The 14,674-nt window shown below is 34.2% G+C and overlaps 1 protein-coding gene and 1 non-coding gene across 5 annotated transcripts in view; both read left to right on the top strand.

Annotated features, from left to right (window-relative positions):
* PLPP1 (phospholipid phosphatase 1) overlaps positions 1–14,674 on the top strand; it is a 151,765-nt gene that overhangs the window by 59,675 nt on the left and 77,416 nt on the right. The window lies entirely within an intron of this gene.
* On the top strand, positions 2,403–2,504 carry LOC143647431 (U6 spliceosomal RNA). The gene has a single exon (XR_013158058.1). It is a non-coding gene; the product is annotated as a U6 spliceosomal RNA (small nuclear RNA).

Genomic DNA, 14,674 nt, shown 5'->3' with positions numbered 1-14,674 from the left:
AAGGAAAAACCTGAATTGTGGAACTGTAACCCATATCAAACTTTGAAATCTGTTCTATAACTACTTGTTATAATGTACTTTGAAATTTATTGCTTTTTTTTGTATGTATGTTATATTTCACAATTTAAAAATGTTAAAAGAAGCTTTAGATTTTTGCTTTCTTTTGGTCTGTCAGTCAAAGTTTACTGGCAGATGAAAGCTTTTACCCTAGTACAGGTGTTTATATCTGCTGTTATTAACAGTGAACGTCATCCTAAATGTGTATTGTACATTATTATATTAGTTCATGAAAGAAGATATCTGATAGATCGCTATTTTGGTAGTCAGCTATGCAAAAATATCTTAATATGCATGAAAACCTTTACCCTGGATTCATTTAAAGAAATGCATTATTTGAAATCGTATTACATCTTCATTGATTAAATGTTTGTATTTTAAGATTCCCTTACACTAGGATGTGAGTTTTTTCCATTGTTGGTGGGAGATTTTAACGAAATCATTCTTGGTGATTTTTATACGGAACACTGAAATGCTAATAGCCTCTTAAAGCAAACATTAAAATAATGTACTTTGGATTGTCCTTTTCAACTGCTGTGGTATGAATTAGCATGACAAAAAATGTCTAGCTTTTGCACAGCATTAAGCGTGTGTACTTTGCATGCATTGATATGTTACTCAGATTTTTGCAGTATTAGTGTACAAATTAAGTAGATAATATTCACATTTTTAGAGGATGAAATAAAACTTGGAAGACATATTTTTCTTTAAAGGATGAAATAAAACTTGGAAGACACATTTTCTACCACTCCCAAGTTAAATTTTTTTTAAAATGACTTTTACTCCCTTATTAAAGCCTGAGAAAAAAAGTCCAGGAAAAGGTTTTTTGTTTGTTTGTATATTTTGCTATTGACCACTTGCATCTGAGAAGTTCAGTATTTGATGGTGTTTGAGAAGATAAAGGAAATAATTTACTATGGATATATGAATTTTCTAAAGTTCTTTGTGCTTGGCATATATTCTGAAAAATATTTCTTTAGGGTCACTGTCCCAAAGAGATAACTGAGGTCTAATTTATATATTTATACATAATTGTTATGAAATGAACACCAGATTCATCCCTCAGTGAAGCTGAAGTTTTCTTTGTTTAAAATTGTGCCATTGGCACCTTTGGAAGGTATTTTTATACCTTCTTCACACAAAAGGCTTAGACTTGGTATATTAAGTATTTTTTTACATCCGTTTTAAAAGACACTTGAAAATATTTTGATAAATTATTAATACATACTAGATGAACAAAAAAGGGGAAAAGTTATATAAATATTGAGTGTGTATACTACAAGTAATGAAAACTGAGCTCAGTTTCAAATTAGGCAAGCTTATTACTTATTTTCCCAAGTATTATGGCTTTTTGAGGGACTCATTGGGAAAATATCTGCTTATAAAGTCGTGTTCTTAAAAAGCCTTTTGAGTAAAACAAGTTAATAGTTTCAGGGTGTTACGGAATGTCTCTTCTAAGGTTAAGTGGTTAAACTCTGTTGTTTCTTGGCTAAGTTAGTGTCCTAACTTTTCTACTCCATGTTTCTTGACAAATCTGTAGGATTTGAATTGGTTAAATGTTAGTTCTAGATGAGATCTCTGATTTTTGAGCAATCCTGAAAACTGTTTCTACTAAATGAACTTTGTAATTAAATTACATGCAACAATATGACATTTGAAATTAAAATATTCATTTTGCTTTCACCAGTAATAATTTAGTCTCCTTAACATCTAAACTTGCAATCAGAGTTTTCTCCCCTTGCTTTCACAAACAAAAATGACATCTTGTTTTATTTATTAAACATTGAATTGGCAAAATGGCCAAATATAAATATATTTTGATGGGTATGCCGAGATTAATATGTGCAGTTATTTAAAAATACATGAAAAAATCTCTCGGGTGTATGGGTGGTTCAGTGGTAGAATGCTTGAATTCCATGCTTTCCATATTTTTTGGGATCATGTACCCCCCCCCCAAAAAAAACATGAAAAAATAAAATTTGTTTCTTTCCCATTAAGTTCTGAATTTTTTGTCAAAAAGACCAAAATTTTTAAATAAACCTGCCATCTCTGGATATATGAAAATAATAGCACGATGTGTGTTTTTTCTGTTATGTACCAGAAAGTTTGGAGACAGAGTATTGGTGTGACTTAGGATGGAAATGTCATTCCTATCTTCCATACTTTAAACAAAAGTGAAGTGAAGGCATTTGTGTTAATATTTCAAAAATTTATTTTCCTCTTTCATAAGTGATATTTTGAAAACTTAAGCTGGGGATGTTAGCTATTTTACCTCTTAAAGTCCTAAGAAATTAACTCATGACATTGTTTGAAAATTTTTTGTAGTTAAAAATAAATTAGCATGCTTGCTTTGGCAGCAAATATACTAAAATTGGAACAATACAGAGAAGATAAGCATGGCCCCTGCGTAAGATGACATGCAAATTTGTGACGCGTTCCATATTTAAAAAAATAAAAATAAATAAATTTGCTGAACTAGTCTAGTAAAATGTCGAGGCTCTTTCACCAAATAATATTACTAATGATTGTTACAAATGGCTACCTTCATAGTAAATATTAATATCATTAAGTACTAAGAATAAGATTATCTAATAGGATATATATGAAAAGTAAAGTTTCAGGGACATGCTTCATGTATCTATTAACACTTTTTTTGCATGGGCAGGTACCATCTATTAACTCATTTTGTAAGCATCTTTGTTTTCCTTTTAGCATTTTTGTTTTGAGTTGAGATGTTGCTTCTTACCAATGAAAAAGAGAGCTAAATTGGGAGTTTAATAAATTATATAAACATTTAATTTATAAGACTTAATAACCTAGTGGAGACTTAAATTTAGAAAACGTGATAGTACTTATAAACAAGTGCAGGTTTTCAGTTATTTAAAACGAAAAAGAAATGGAATTTGAATCTTATAGCCCTTAAGTCCTATAATGAAAATATATATGTAAGGTATTTATTTAGTGTATTTTATGTAAGAGACCATTACTATTTCAAGTTATGTTATAAAGTAGAACTTAAATCCATTTAATTTTTTTTGGCAATCTAATATACCAAAGGTTAAGTTTAGATTCGATCTTTAACAGTGAAGATTTTATCTAAATACAGGTCCATAGTCCCTTATCCAGAACTCTTGAGGCCAGAACTTTTTGAATTTTTGAAAGGTTGTCTGATTCATATATTTTATTTAACACTGTCCGTGGAGTCTGGGACAATAAATCAAAGATGTTAATATTTATGCAGTGAAACATAACTGAGTGTGTCTTAAATAAAGACTGGCTGTTCCCTTGTTTGCTCAGATTAGGTTTTGCCATCACATAAGTTTAGGTTGGATTTTTGGTGTCAAGTGTTATGAAAGAACTAGGTTTTTGAGGACTTTGGGCCTCAGAATAAGGAATTATGGGTCTTTTAGTGAAAGCTGTTGAAAATTTAAGTGAATTTTTAAAAAATCCCAAATTTAGTTTTTGTTCAGGAGGAAGACCTGTGGTTAAAAGAATAGGCATAGAACCACCTGTCTTCAACTAACTTATTTGTGATGGGAGTACATGACTGGTGAGATTAGCATGTCCAGTGCAGAACAGTTATTTTTTTTATCATTCCATGTATATATTATACATATATAATTAGTAATTCACAATATCTTCACATAGTTGCATATTCATCATGATCATTTCTTGGAATATTTGCATCTATTCATAAAAAGAAATAAAATGAAAACATAAAAAAATTTATACATACCATACCCCTTAACCCTCCCTTTCATTGATCACTAGTATTTCAAACTAAATGTATTTTAACATTTGTTCCCCCATTATTGATTTTTATTCCATATGTTCTACTCGTCTGTTGACAAGGTAGATAAAAGGAGCATCAGACACAAGGTTTTCACAATCACGCAGTCACACTGTGAAAGCTGTATCATCATACAGTCATCATCAAGAAACATGGCTACCGGAACACAGCTCTACATTTTCAGGCAGTTCCCTCCAGCCTCTCCATTACATCTTGAATAACAAGGTGATATCTACTTAATGCGTAAGAATAACCTCCAGGATAACCTCTTGACTCTGTTTGGAATCTCTCAGTCATTGACACTTTGTCTCATTTCACTCTTCCCCATTGTGGTCGAGAAAGTTTTCTCAGTCCCTTGATGCTAAGTCTCAGCTCCTTCTAGGGTTTTTCTCAATCCCTTAATGCTGAGTCTCAGCTCATTCTAGGATTTCTGTCCTACGGTGCCAGGAGGGTCCACACCCTGGGGAGACATGTCCTATGTAGACAGGGGGAGGGTGGTTAGTTTGCTTATTGTGTTGGCTGGAAAGAGAGGCCACATCTGAGCAACAAAAGAGAAAACAGTGATTTTTAATACTACCTTATTCAGTAATTGTGAAATATGAACAAGAATAGTGTTCTGGAAAGAAGCTACTCATGAAACACTTCAGTGTTTCCCCTGTAGCTCCAATTAGCTTGTTGTCATTTCCTAGGCTTCCTAGGAAATCAGGTAATATTCTGTTGTGGTCAAATTCCTTTAAATATGAATTTTAAAAATCCCTATACTGTTTTTGTCAGTTACCTTTGAACTTTTCATATTTTGAATGAGTTAGGATCTTAAGAATGGCATTTTCCCCCTGCTAGTTCATAAACTTGTGTTTCTAAAATAATAAAAATGGAATTCTACATTTCTAAAAGAAAACTTTTTGTTTCTGTGCATCTGTTTTTGGACTATGAACAGTCAACATCAGCTGGGAATGTGATATTAGAGTAGTATCAGAAAACGGTTCCTAGTTGCTGCCTCTCTGGCACCAACAATAGGCAGCAGTCAGGAATCTATTCAATCAGATGACTTTTCAAAGACTGTCTTGGCTTAGAGAGCTGCACGTGTAGGGAAAAGTTTTCTAATTTTGGATCTTTTTTTATCTAGGGGGAAGATAAGCAGGAGATCATCTGCAGGACAAACAGTAACAGTAGGGAAAATGGCCTAGTTGTGATTCATTTATTTTCTCGGTTGAGGAGTACATGAGAGTTTGAAGCACCATGAAGTAGTAATGTGTTTACTTAAATATGTTTGTTAAATATGATGTATTTGATCAGATACATTTTTACACTTGAGTGTTAATCTTGTAACATACCTAAAAGCATCCTTTTATATGCTATTAAACTTTTGAGAGAAGAATCAAGATTTCTGGCAAATTAAACTATCTAAAACTTAAGGGAGTATGCCCTTGTTTAATTCTAGCAGCACAATACTTCTTTCCTGCATGGAAACTCTGGTCTATGGGACCTGCTAAGAAAATCATTGAGTAAGGAGATGAAAGAGCAACTGGGAAGAACTCCTTTTTTTTACTATATAATTTTGCTTATGTCCCTTGAAATTACTATGACATGGGTCCTCATTGTTTGGTTTATAATGTTCGCATATATGGTGAGGAGAAGGCTGTGTTTGTTTCATCATATACTGAGTGCCTTTTATTGTTTGAAGCATTGTGCTAAGTATGTTATAGGTTCTCTCAATCCGTACGGCAACTCTGAGATTGGTAGATATTTCTCTTTTTGCTTAATATTTTTCCTTTGAAATAATTTCAAACTTACAGGAAAGTTGTAAAAATAATACCGAGAACTCCAGTATACCCTCCACATGATACTCACATTTATCACCTTTTTACCTTTTGTCATATTTGTCACATCTTTCGTTTGTATCTATCCATCTATTTTGTAAACCTTTGAGAGTAGGCTGTATACAGCATGCTCCTTGAAGGCATAATACTTTCATGTACGTTTCCTAAGAACAAGGATATTCACTTATGTGCCCATCTTAAGAATAGTTATCAAATTTAAGAACTTTATATCAACATGGATTTAAAGCTTACAGCCTATATAATTTTTCATATGTCCCGGTAATATCTTTTTGTGCCTTTTCTTTCTCCATTATTAGATCCAGTATAGGATCTTGTATCACATTTAATTGTCGTCTTTTTAGTTGTTCTTTGTAAAATGTTCAGTGCGGTAACATATACACAACATACAATTTCCCGTCTCAGCACTCCCAGGCATACAGTTCAGTGGTGTTAACCACATTCACAATGTTGTGCTATAATTGCTACCATCCATTATCAAAACTTTTCCATCACCCCCAATAGAGACCCTGCACCCGTAATTTATTTATTCCCCATTCCCCCTCTCCCTGTCCCTACTAACCTGTATTCTACTTTCTGTCTCTATGAATTTGCATATTTTAGGTCTTTCATATAAATGAAGTTCATACAATTATCTGTCTTTTTGTGTCTGGCGTCTTTTATTGAATGTGATGTATTTGAGTTTCATCCATGTTGTAGCATATATAAAAATTCCATTCCTTTGTATGGCTGAATAGTATTCCATTGTATATCTCTACCACATTTTGTTTAACCATTTGTCTATTGATGGGCATTTATTTGGGTTGCTTCTACCTTTTGGCTGTTGTGAATAATGCTGTTATGAACATTGTACAAATATTTGAGTTCCTCCTTTCATTTCTTTAGGTTATATACCTCTGTGTTGGTGTGAAGGGATGTATGTCTCCTAGAAAAGCCATGTTTTAATCTAAATCTCATTTATTAAAGGCAGAATAATCCCTATTCAATACTGTATGTTTGAAACTGTAATCAGATCATCTCCCTGGAGATGTGATTTAATCAAGAGTAGTTGTTAAGCTGGATTAGGTGACAACGTCTCCACCCATTTGGGCAGATCTTGAGAACTTTCTGGAGTCCTATAAAAGAAGAAACATTTTGGAGAATGAGAGATTCAGAAAGAGCAGAGGAGAATGACATGGCCACGAGAAGCAGAGAGAACCAGCCAGTGACCTTTGGAGATGAAGAAGAAAAACGCCTTCTGGGGAGCTTCATGAAACCAGAAGCCAGGCGTGGCAGATGACGTCATGCTCGCCATGTGCCCGTCCAGCTGAGAGAGAAGCCCTGACAATGTTCGCCATGTGCCTTCTCACTTGAGAGAGAAACCCTGAACTTCATCGGCCTTCTTGAACCAAGGTATCTTTCTCTGAATGCCTTTGATTGGACATTTCTATAGACTTGTTTTAATTGAGACATTTTCTCGGCCTTAGAACTGTAAACTAGCAACTTATTAAATTCCCCTTTTTAAAAGCCATTTTGTTTCTGGTGTATTGCATTCCAGCAGCTAGCAAACTAGAACAACCTCAAAGTGTAATTGCCAGGCTCTGTAAAAGTTAGTTATATGTTTAAATATTTCAGGAATGGCCCAAATGTTTTCCACAGCAGCTGTACCATTTTACCTTCTACCGACAACATATAAGTATTCTTATTTTTCTGCATCCTTGCCAACACTAGGTATTTTCCAATTTTTGTAATACCTATTGGGAGTGTGAAGTGGTATCCTTTGTGGTTTTAATTTGCATTTCCCTAATGGTTAATGATGTTGAGCATCTTTTCATGTGCTTATTGGCCATTTGTATATCTTCTTTGGAGAGATTTCTATTCAGGTTCTTTGCGCACTTTTAAATTGAGTCCTTTACCTTTTTGTTGTTGTAATAGTACTTTATATGCTTTGGATTTTAAATTCTTATCAGATATCTGGTTTCCAAATAGTTTCTTCCGTTTTGTAGGTTGTCTTTTCACTTCCTTGATAATGTTCTTTGATGCACAAACGTTTTTAATTTTGATGAAATCCATTTTATCTATTTGTTCTTTTGTTCCTCATGCTTTTTGTGTGAAGTGTGAGAATCCATTGCCTATTACGAAGTCCTGAAGATATTTCCTTATGTTTTCTTTATATAGTTTTAGCTCTTAAATTTAGGTTATTGATCAATTGTCTGTTCATTTTTATGTATGGTATGATGTAGGGGTCTGCTTTCATTCTTTTGCATGTGGAGGGTATCCAGATTTGCTAGCACTATTTGTTAATAAACTATTCTTTCTCTATTGAGTGGACTTGGCATTCTCAATCAATTGGCCATAGATTTGTGGATGGTAGGTTTTTCTCTTTTGTAGTTGAGAAGAGCAAGAACGAAAATAAGAACAAATGTCACTTAGTGTTTTAAAATAACCTTGTTATTTTACTGCTAATTATTCAACTTTTAAGTAGGAATGAAATACTTTGCCCTTATCTCTTTTCTTGTTCTTTTCTCATTGTCTTTATTACTTAATTAGGATTTTAGACTTTTTTCTGTATCATGAAACAGCAAGAATAATTGGTTGTTTATTGTACTTAATGTGGTATGGTAGCCTCGATAGGAATCTTTCAAGACTAAGCTGATCTCCCCTCCCCATCCCCCAATTTAATAAGTTTTCAGTTTTTTTTTAACTTTTCTACTCTAATGTCCCTGTTCTCTATCTGTCTTAGTTGTTCACCTCTAATGGTCATACTCTAGATGTTGCCATTACTAATAACTTCAGCTAATGCTTAAAATCTGATTCAAGCAATCTGTTCTCTGAACACCATTTTCAAGGAACTAGTTCTTGTCAGTCACCAGCAATTGCCCTTTGCTTATTAATCCATGGTCTTCATCTTATTTATCAGCAGTATTTAAAATCCATTTCAGAAATTTTTATTTTGAAATAATTTAGACTCAAATAGAAGTTGTAAAAATAGTACAGAATTCCTATATACCTTTAACCCAGCTTCCCCAATGAAAATATCCGAATATATTCTCTGCACAATTATAGAAAATCAGAAAATTTACGTGGGTACAATACTATTAACTAACCTACAGACTTTATTCAGATTTCACCAGTTTTTACATGCACTAATTTTTTTCATATATAATTCTATGAAATTTTATTACAAATGTTGATTTGTCTATCCCCACAATCAGGTTTTGGAACTGTTCTAGCACCCTAAAGCAATTCCCTCATATTATCTCTTTTTTGTCACATCCTCCCACAAACCCTAACCCCTGGTGTCCACTGACCTTTGCTCTTCACTGTAATTTTGTCATTTTAAATACGTTACATAAATGATTCATAGTATATGTATCTTTTTTTCTTTATTGGAGAAGTTGTGGGTTTATAGAACAGTCATACATAAATACAGGAAACCCATATCCCTATTGTATATATCCTTTTGAATTGGCTTTTTTCACTCAATGTAATGTCCTTAAGATCCAGTCAAATTGTTGTGTGCAGCACTAAGTTGCTCCTCTTTTATTGCTGAGTAGTATTCTAGAATATGGATGTATCATAGTTTATCCAGTCACCTATTGAGAGATTTGCTGGTTATTTCCAGTTATTTGCTATTCCGAGTAAAGTTCTATGAACATCTGCTTACAGGTTTTGGATGAATGTAAGTTTCTGTTTTTCAAGGGTTTCGGATGAATGTAAGTTTCTATTTTTCTAGGGTAGATACCCAGGAGTGGGATTTCTAAGTCGTATGTAAATATGCTTAACATTATAAGGAACTGCTAAACTATTTTCCAGAGTGGCTGTACCATTTTGCAGTTTTATCAGCACTATATAAAGGATCAAGTTGTTGGGCATCTTTACCAGCACTGCTGTTGTCACTATCTTTATTTTAGCCGTTTAACAGGTGTATGGTGATAACTCGTTGGGGTTTAGTTTGCCTTTCATTAATGGCTAATGTTGTTGATGTGGGGTATCTTTTCATGTGCTTATTTGCTATACATGTATCCTCTTTAGTGAAGTATATGTTCAAGTCTTTTGCCCATTTTCTTTTTTAAAAAAATATTTTTATTAACAAAACAGCATACAAACACGTGAACATGCTTAACATACAAACATTCCATGCATGGTATACAATCAGTGACTCACAGTATCATCATATAGTTGTGTATTCATCACCATAATCATTTTTTTGAGCATCTGCATCACTCCAGAAAAAGAAATAAAAAAGAAAAAACTCATACATACTATACCCCTCACCTCTCCCTCTCATTGAACATCTATCCAATTTATTTTAATCTTTGTTCCCCCTATTATTATTATTATTATTTTTGTATGCTATATGGCGGGGGTTACTTTTCATTCTTTTTCCATGTGAGTATCCCCTTATTGCAGCACCATTTGTTGAATTGGTTGGTTTTTCATATGTTTGTGTACTGTTTGGAAAGTGCATGAACTGGGAATCAGACCCGGATCTCAGGTGAGAATTCTACCATGAAACTACTCTTGTACCCCCTTATTTATTTTTTATCCATATTTACTCATCTGTCCATACCCTAGTTAAAAGGAGCATCAGACACAAGATTTTCACAATCACACAGTCACATTGTAAAAGCTATGTCGTTATACAATCATCTTCAAGAAACAAGGCTATTGGAACACAGCTCTACAGTTCAGATATTTCCCTCTAGCCATTCCAACACACCATAAACTATAAAGGGGATGTCTGTATAATGCATAAGAATAACCTAACCTCCAGGATAACCTTTCAACTCTGTTTGAAATCTCTCAGCCACTGACACTTTATTTCATCTCATTTCTCTCTTCCCCTTTTGGTCAAGGAGGTTTTCTCAATCCCTTGATGCCAGGTCTCATCTAATCCCAGATTTTCCGTCCCATGTTGCCAGGGAGATTTGCAGCCCTGGGAGTCCTGTCCCATGTAGAAGGGGAGGGCAGTGGGTTCACTTGCTGTGTCAGCTTAGAGAGAGAGGCCACATCTGAGCAACAAAAGAGGTTCTCTGGGGGTGACTCTTAGGACTAATTTTAAGTAGGCTTATCCTATCTTTTACAGGAATGTTTCATAGGGACGGCCCCCAAGATCGAGGTCTTGGCCTGTTGATTTGGTTGTCCCCACTGCTTGCTAGAATGTCAGAAATTCTCCGAATGGGAAGGTTAACTGTTGTCCCCCTTTTCCCCCATTCCCTCAAGGGGATTTTGCAAATGCTTCTTTATTCACTGTCGAGATCTCTCTGGGATTTATCATCACCCTAACCTGAACAAACCAATAAAATCTCATGCCCTATTCAAGATTCCATATACGTATGGTGTTAACTAAACTGACTGTACAAGTTAAAATTAGATAATGCACTAACCAAAATATAAATTTTGCATGAAATAAGCATTTCACCTTTTAGACTCACACAGAAGTTGAAGTTTTGAAACATGAATAATATCATCCTTTACGCAGTCTTCTGATATACTTTAGTCCTATCCAGAACAGCTTCATTCATGTCTCTACTCGATGTCTGATCACTTTTTCAGCTTTTTAAACAGTTTCTGTATGGGGTAATGCTGACTTTCATAGCTTCAGAGCTCTAACTCTGAGTCTCAGATGTCACATCAATATCTGATCTCAGGTGTCACATAGGTACCTGATGCCCATTTCCTAATTAGATTTTTTCCCATAGTGTTTAGAAAATTTTTCATGTATTCTGGACACATATGGTCAATATGTAAGTTGCAAGTATCTTCTTCAAGTCTGTAGATTGTCTTTTCATTCTCTTAAAAGTGTCTTTTGCAAAGCAAAATTTTAAATTTATCCATATTTTCTTTCTTTTATGGATTTTGCTATTGGTGTGTGCCATATCTAAGAATTCTTCTCCTAACCTTAATCTGTGGAGAGTTTCCCCTATGTTTTCTTCCTAAAATTTGTAGTTTTACATTTTATGTTTAGATCTGTGAATCATTTTCTGATAATTTTTGTATTAAGGTTGAGGTTTTTGTTGTTATTTTGCCTGTGACTAGTTGTTCCAATGTTTGATGAAAAGATTCTCTCCGTTGAATTGCCACCGTACCTTTATAAAAATATTAATTGGCTCTGCTTATACTCTGTCTTGTTGCAGTAATATATGTGTCTATCCTTGAACTAACACAACACTGTTTTGATTACTACGGCTGTATAGTTTGTCATAAAATTGGGAGGTAAAAAAATAAAATATAGCCAATTTTTATTAAAAATTTTGGGTGTGTGATTCTCTCCACTTTATTCTTTTTCAAAATTGTTTCAGCTGTTTTAGTTCCTTTGCCTTTCCACATCAATTTTTGAATAAAATTGTTTATTTCTACCAAAAAATTCTGCTGGAATCTTGATAAGAATTGCATTAGACTTACAGATCAAGTTGGGGAGAGCTGACATCTTTTTTTTTTTTTTTTTTTTGCTATTGATTTTTTTAATTTTATTTTTAATTTTATTTTTTTAAATATCAAAAAACATGTAACAAGTGCAAACATTCCTATTTTGACCATTCCATTCTACATATATAATCAGTAATTCACAATATCATCACATAATTGCATATTCATCATCATGATCATTTCTTGGAACATTTGCATCTATTCAGAAAAATAAATAAAACGAAAACAGGAAAAAAATGTATACATACCATACCCCTTACCCCTCCCTTTCATTGATCACTAGCATTTCAAACTAAATTTATTTTAACATTTGTTCCCCCTATTATTTATTTTTATTCCATATGTTCTACTCATCTGTTGACAAAGTAGATAAAAGGAGCATCAGACACAAGGTTTTCACAATCACACAGTCACACTGTGAAAGCTGTATCATTATACAATCATCATCAAGAAACATGGCTACTGAAACACAGCTCTACATTTTCAGGCAGTTCTCTCCAGCCTCTCCATTACATCTTCAATAACAAGGTGATATCTACTTAATGCATAAGAATAACCTCCAGGATAACCTCTCAACTCTGTTTGGAATCTCTCAGTCATTGACACTTTGTCTCATTTCACTCTTCTCCATTTTGGTCGAGAAGGTTTTCTCAATCCCTTGATCCTGAGTTCCAGCTCATTCTGGGATTTCTGTCCCACGTTGCCAGGAAGTTCCACACCCCTGGGAGTCTTGTCCCATGTAGACAGGGTGAGGGTGGTGGGTTTGCTTGCTGTGTTGACTGCAGAGAGAGGCCACATCTGAGCAACAAAAGAGGCTCTCTTGGGGGTGACTCTTAGGCCTAATTTTAAGTAGGCTTGACCTATCCTTTGTGGGGTTGAGTTTCATATGAACAAACCCCAAGACTGGGGGCTCAGCGTATAGCTTTGGTTGTCCAAACTGCTCGTGAGAATATCAAGAGTTCAACTTGGGGACGTTGAATTTTCCCCCATTCTCACCATTCCCCAAAGGGGACTTTGCAAATACTTTTCTACTCACTGATCAAATCACTCTGGGATTCATCGGGGCGTCCCTCTGGACAAACCAATGAAATCTCATGTCCTACCTAAGGTTCCATGTACTTGTGATGTTCAATTAAACTGTGTACATAAGTTATATTAGGAAATGCGCTAGTTAAAATATAAGTTTTTTACCAAATAAACATTTTTTGCTTTAGTCTCACACATAAGTTGAAATTTTAAAATATTAATTACCGTCTATTTTCAGCACCCTACAGTAATGACTTCCTTTGTTCTTCCTCATGCAAAAACATTTTTAAAATTTGTGCATTGCATTTAGTCACTATCATTATACACTCTAGGCATTCCTAGATTATACCATCTCAATCTTTATCGTCTATATTTCTTTCTGATTTCATTTATGCCCCCAACCCTCCTCCCTCTAACATTCTCACATTCAGCTTCGTTCAGTGTTTTAACATAATTGTATTACAGTTAGGTAGTATTGTGCTGTCCATTTCTGAGTTTTTATATTCAGTCCTGTTAGAGCTGACATGTTTACTCGAAGTCTTCCAATCTATGAACATGACATATGTCTTTCCATTTATTTAGGTCACCTTTGAATTCTTTCATTAGTGATTTGTAGTTTTGAACATACAGAGCCTCTGTATATTTTTTAGGCTTATCCCTAGCTATTTCATTTTTTTGAACTATTATAAATGGTATTGTGCTTTTAATTAACAGTTGTTTATTGCTGGAATATAGGAATATGATCCTGGCTGCAAGAAGGAGTGAAGTTATGAGGCAGGCAACTAGGTGAATTAACCTCGAGGACAGTATGTTGAGTGAAATAAGCCAGAAACAAAAAGACAAATATTGTAATGCCTCACTAATATGGACTAGTTATAATGTGCAAACTCTGAGAATTGAATTCGAGAGCATAGGTTACCAGCATGTGGCCTACTGTATAGGCTCCTAGATTGTAATCTCTTACAGCACTCTCATCTATTCTGGAGTGGTAATTGTTAATTCTAAATTCTGAGATGCTGAGCTGTTTGTGAATAGCCTGGTCATTCCCTAGAACTTTGGGTATCTGACACCTGAGATTCAGCGCTAGAGTTCATAGTTTCATAGCTATGAAAGTTAGCATTTCCCCATTCAACAACTGTTAAAAACACTAAAAAAAACAAAAAAAAGCGATCAGATTTCAGTTAGAAATATGAATGAAGCTGACCAAGTTAGGAATATGGTAAATCAGACTAAAGGGTAAAGGATGATTTTGACTGTAAATTAAAACTACAACTTTCATATGAGAAACCAAAGGTAGATATGTTTATTTGGTGCAAAATCTGTATTTTCTGTAGCATATGATATAACTTGGATAGGCAGCTTATTCGCGAACTGTGATTATATGGAACCTTGAAAATGAAGTGAGTTCTTGTTGCTTTGTATAGAATAGTGTGATGCCCCGTTATGTCCCAGAGTAATTTGGACAGAAGATAAAAAAGTATTTGCAAGTTCCCCTTGAGGTACTGGGGAAAAAGGTAAAAGTATTAAACTTCCCCATCTGAGGAAGACCTCA

This window comes from Tamandua tetradactyla, chromosome 9 (assembly GCF_023851605.1).
Source record: "Tamandua tetradactyla isolate mTamTet1 chromosome 9, mTamTet1.pri, whole genome shotgun sequence".
Classification (NCBI taxonomy): Eukaryota; Metazoa; Chordata; class Mammalia; order Pilosa; family Myrmecophagidae; genus Tamandua; species Tamandua tetradactyla.
This window is presented reverse-complemented; position numbering and strand designations above follow the sequence as displayed.